The sequence below is a fragment of the Humulus lupulus genome, chromosome 8 (assembly GCF_963169125.1).
Source record: "Humulus lupulus chromosome 8, drHumLupu1.1, whole genome shotgun sequence".
NCBI lineage: Eukaryota > Viridiplantae > Streptophyta > Magnoliopsida > Rosales > Cannabaceae > Humulus > Humulus lupulus.
This window is the reverse complement of record NC_084800.1, coordinates 93,548,706-93,554,365: the sequence shown is the minus strand read 5'-3', so window position 1 is coordinate 93,554,365 and position 5,660 is coordinate 93,548,706. Positions and strand designations below refer to the sequence as shown.

The window sequence follows — 5,660 nt, the reverse complement described above, 5'->3', positions numbered from 1 at the left end:
CTTGGGTCCCACCCTGAATATAAGCATCCCATGTGCTGTGTTACTTTCGGCCCACGGCCGCCCCGGCCTATGCCGTACCCGGCCTCTGCCGCTCGTTTCATCATAATAACACATATAGTACATTCAAAATAAACATTCACACACACCATGGTTCATTTAAGGTTAAGCATTTGCACGTAATACAATCCGGGGCCACGCCCTACAATCACACAGTGGGGCCATGCCCTAAACTCGGGTGTTACGGTTTTCTTACCTTTAGATTAAGTAGCCTTGATCAACCTGACTCCTTGAGCACGATCTTATCCGAGCCCTAGCGATTACCTAAGAAAAATCCACAAGTCAAAGTCATCACCAATCCTCAAGTCCAAAACCTAGCCTCGGGACTAATCCCGAGCCCCCGGGAAATCCTAAATCCCCAAAACAAAGTGGCGGAATCGAGCCCCGAACCCTAGGTCAAAATCCCTTCACAAAAGCCCAAAAATCCCCTCTGTGAACAGTGCAGCGCTACAACGCTCAAAAGGTAGCGCTGTAGCGCTACAAGCAGAACCACCCTCACCAGACAAGGGCTAGCGCTACAGCGCCCCCTGCCTAGCGCTGTAGCGCTAGTTGCAGCACAGCAAAACCAAAAATCGCATCTTGCGATTTTCTTCCCCCATTTCGAACCCAAACTTGTCCAACTCTTTCCCATGCCCAAAAACAAACATATATACACCACACACTCATCCCAAGCACCCCAAGAACTCAATCCCGAGCTCAAGCAACCCACAACTCAAAATCTAACCCAATGAACCCCAAAACCAGAAAAATCAATCAAACAACAAGGATAGGGTCTTAGAAATCATACCGTGGGTGGAATTTCGACCTTGAACTGCACCCTAGACCTCCTTGGCTTGCACCTTTACAACCTTGACCTGTTTTCCCCAAAAACCCCATCCATTTAGCTCAAAAACACAGTTCAAAACCAGCAAAACCCTAAAACCGAAAACCTCAAGAACTTACCTCAAATCTCTGATTTGATCTTGCTAATCTCTTGCAAATCCACAAACCTAGCTTACCACTGAGCTTCACCTCAAGAAAAATCAAAGAAAAAGGGTGGGAGAACCACAAACCAAATCTTCAAAGCCAACCCTTCAGCTTTCCCTCTCTTCTTTTCTCTTCTTTCTTTCTTTTCAGCCTAAAATTTTCTCTACTAAATCCACTAAGTATAAAGGCCTCCTTTATTTTATCTCTTGCAAGACTAATGACCAAAATACCCTCTCTTATCAATTCTAAGCCTTTATGTCCATAAAGGGCATTTTAGTCATAATACCCAAATTCCCACTAATTCCTCAAGTGTTCCTAATAATTCCCGTTCGCTACCCAATGCCTAATAAATCACCAAATACATTCCCAAATTCTCGATTAACTCCCCAGGCTTAACCCAAGCCTGGTACAGGTTCCCGCTTTGACTTCCCGCTAACCCGCTCGTTCTAGGATCGTCTCGAGTCATAGATCACAGGTATCAACATAGTCATGCCCAACATGGCCAAATTACAAATATGCTCAATCAGGTCTACATGCATATTAATTCACATAATCATGCACCACAATTAATCACATAATCATAAAACGTGCACTAAATCATAATCATGCATAAAACCCATTAAAGACCCACACAGAATTCCATTATGCCCTCCAGGCACGCTATCTCAGGCCCTAAGCCTTAATACCGAATTTGGGGTCGTTACATTAATGTTCTTTGTTGTTTTTCATTTAATTCTGTTATTTATTATTTTAGATTTAAAAATTCCAATTTTTGATTACCAAATAGAAAATAAAATAGACTATTGGTACTTGATAATTAGTCTCCGTGGGAAGGATATCAGTCTTAACGAAATAAACTACAAAAGCGATTACGTATACTTGCGTAGCTTTAATTTTCGCAACAATTTTTTGGCGTCGTTGCCGGGGACTGAAAATTATCAATATTAAAATAGTTAATTTTATTTCTAATTTGGCTGTCTTTTAAATAATTTCTAGTTTGTTTGGCTGCAGTTGTTCTTTATCTCAGGTACTTTCCTTATATGTGCAGTACAAGGGGAGTTGACAGTCCAATTCCAATTAATCTTGAGATCGAGAAATAGTGCAAGCGAAACCAAAGAAACAAGAGGGATGAAAGTTCCACTGTTGTTGCAGCATATATTAATAACAACAGTGTGGAAAACATGAGCAGGGGAGCACCACAAAATCATAATCCTGCTGGTCAAAGACCTCTACGGGACTATGTATGTAATGACCCAAATTTACTAATAAGGCTTAAGGGCCTTGATTAGTGTGCCAAGAGGGCATAACTGGATTATATGTGATTTAAATGATTATTTGGATATCTGTGATGCATGACTATGTGTATTATTATGCTTGTAGGCCTGTTGAGGCATTAATGTAAATATCTGTGATAAATTTTTGAGACCACATTATTATGTGGATATATTTGTAACTTGTGACTCAAGGCGATCCTAGTGAGCAGGTTAGCGAAAAAGTCGTGGCGGGGATTTATACCCGGCTCGGGGCGAGCCTGGGGGTATTTCTAGGAATTTAAGAAGTATATTGGGGATTATTTGATATTTAAGAATATAATTGGTGATTAGTTAGGTGTCAGGAAGTAAGCGGTAAATATTAGAGACATTCGAGGAATTGGGTGTAATGACCAAAATGCCCTTAGAATGATTTAATGGCTTAGGATTTATGGGAGGGAAAATTGGTCATTTGAGTTAAAAGCAGGGATAATTATTATTTTGCTTTATTGCCTTGGTGGAATGTGTAGAAAGCAGTGGAAGTCTGAAAGAAATAAAAAGAAAAGAAGAAGGAAAAGGAAAGAAGGAAAAACATGAGTCTTTTATTCTCTCTCTCAGTTTGAGGTTTCTTCCCCATTTCTTGAAGGAATTTGGAGCTGTAACTCAGGGAGAGTTTGGGCAGGAGCTTGAGGCTAGGGTCCTTGATTTGGCTTTAGGAGTTAGCAAGAGTAGTTTATCCATTTGACGTAAGGTTCAAGGTTGCTTTTCAGTTCTTGGTTTTTGGTATTGAACTGGTTTTCTAAGTTGAGTTTCTGTGAGAATTCTAGGGAGTTAAGCCAAAGGATTCGAGGAGGTGAAGGCTAAGGAAGTGTGGAGGATAACCTAGGTTGAATTCATCCATCAAAGGTAAGAAGTTCTAGCTTTAAGTTCTGAAGTTTCTGCTATGTTCTGCTGAGTTTTGAGCTTTAAGCTCAACCATGGTGATTTCTATATTTTTGGGTGCATGTGATTGAGTTTCGTGTGATTGGGTCATATGGGTGAGATATAGATGTTGGTGTACTTGTGTTGGAGTTTGGTTGAGGTTTGGAAGGATTTTGGAGGGTTTTGGCTCGAGGAAGTTCGAAGAGATGAAAACAGGGTGTTGTCAGGCTGTGACTAGCGCCGTAGCGCTAGCCTTAGGGCGCTACGCGCTAGGATTGGATGCTTAGGGAATTTTTGGGCTCTGTTTGTAGCAATGTAGCACCAACTTTAGGGGGCTGTAGCACTACCCTGTTTCCAAAAAGGGATTTTTGGGTTATTTCCTAGGGTTTTTGCCCGGGGGCTCGGGGTTTGATTCCACCACCACGTTTGGTGGAATAAGGGCTTCCCGAGGGCTCGGGATTGGTCCCGAGGTTAGGTTTTTGGGATTAAAGTTTGGTGATAATTCTGATCTATGGCTGTGACTAGGTGTACGCAAGGGCTCGGACGGGACCGTGCTTGAGGTTTGAATTGAACAAAGCTATTGGAATCTAAAGGTAAGAAAACTGCACCTGGTTATGTGATTCTGTTGGGACTAAGAGCTCCCTATATTTGTATGATGTCATAGATGGTATTATGCCATGGGACATGTGATAAATGACCTAAGAGTGTCGTAGTAAATATTTGCGCACAGGGCGCGGCTCAGCCACTGGTAGCTGAGGACAACTTAATATTCACTGAGCTCGATTTAAGTGTGCTTGAGTCAGTGGGGTAAATAGAGGGTGTGGCTTAAGGGCGTTGACTGGTTATCATATGGGAATTGGTTATTAGTATGAAATGATGAACTTGGTATGTTGAATACTTGATTAATGTGAATATTTGGAATGTTGAGTATATGATTATACTGTATGAGTTATTTGGTTGTTTGTTTGATGATTATGTTCTGTTGTTGTGTTTTCTTGTTGGGCCTTGGCTCACAGGTGCTACGTGGTGCAGGTAAAGGCAAGGGCAAAGTGGATCGGTTCTGAGATGGAGGGCTTTGAGGCTGAATGTACATAGTCAGCTGATTGGTCGCCACGGCCGAGGAACAATGCAGGACGGGAAAAACCTAAATGACTGTTTTGCCCTTAGGGTGGCTAGTATCTGTACTTTTATCCTGAAATTTTGTAAACTGTATTTTAATGTTATTACTTTTGGGATCCCATGTAAAAAAAAATTATTATCAGAAATGTAGCTTTTATGGCCAAAATCTTTTAACCCTAGTTCAACTACAGTTTTAGTAACACATTTCTAATTAAATGACTTGATTAGCAAGTCTTGCACCTTTATAAACACACAGTGTAACGATCTTGGCTATCCAGGGCATTACAATGTACTCCCTACTGTCACAGGGGTACACTCATGCATCCGTCCACCAGCAGTAGAGGCAAACAATTTTGAGATCAAGTCTGCTATCTTGCAGATGGTCCAAACTGCAGTTCAATTTGGTGGCCTCCCCACTGAAGACCCCAATATGCACATAGCCAATTTCCTGGAGTTGTGTGCCACTTTCAAGATGAATGGGGTGAGTGATGATGCCATTAGATTGCGCTTGTTCCCATTCTCACTAACGGAGCGAGCGAAAAGTCGGCTGAATTCACTTGAGTCCAATACTATCACCACTTGGGATGCTCTAGCTCAGTAGTACTTAGCGAAGTTCTTTCCACCTGCTAAGGCTGCTAAACTGAGAGGGGAGATCAATAACTTCTCTCGACTTGAGGGAGAATCTTTGTATGATGCTTGGGAGAGGTTCAAGGACTTGATCAGAAAATGTCCCCACCACGGTATTGAGAAATGGATGTTGGTCCACAACTTTTACAATGGTTTGTGCGGTACCACTCGCACAATCATTGATGCAGCAACGGGATGAGCATTTATGAGCAAAAGTGCTAATGAAGCTTATGAACTCTTAGAGGAAATGACCACTAATAATTACCAGTGGCCAAGTGAACGGGCGGGCAGTAATAAAAAGGTTGCAGGGGTTCATGAACTAGATGCAATTACAGCTTTCACTGCTCAAGTTGCATCTCTAATTAAGCATTTGCAACAAAATACCATGTCTGCCTAGGTTGTGCAAGCCCAAGTAATGTGTGAATTGTGTGGGGGGCCTCATCCTTTTGACCAATGCCAAGCTGTTTTAGATCCCAACAATGTCCCATTAGATCAAGCTCAAGTCCAGGCTGACGACTCTAATGAGGAGATCGAGCCTTTCACTCCACACATAACAAACACTCCATTTCCTTACGGATTCAAGATACCCCACGTGGAACCCTTTGATGGGACCCCAGACCCATATATCCATCTGAGTACGTTTAAAATAATAATGTGTGCTAGAAATTTTGGATACGAGCTTAGATGCATGCTCTTTCCAACCACACTCACTGGACCAGC

The 5,660-nt window shown here is 42.0% G+C and overlaps 1 non-coding gene across 1 annotated transcript; it reads right to left on the bottom strand.

The window, feature by feature from the left end:
• Positions 1–4,950: 4,950 nt before the first annotated feature.
• LOC133798844 (small nucleolar RNA R71) lies at positions 4,951–5,057 on the bottom strand. Its single transcript, XR_009876061.1, has one exon. It is a non-coding gene; the product is annotated as a small nucleolar RNA R71 (small nucleolar RNA).
• Between the last annotated feature and the right edge of the window lie 603 nt (positions 5,058–5,660).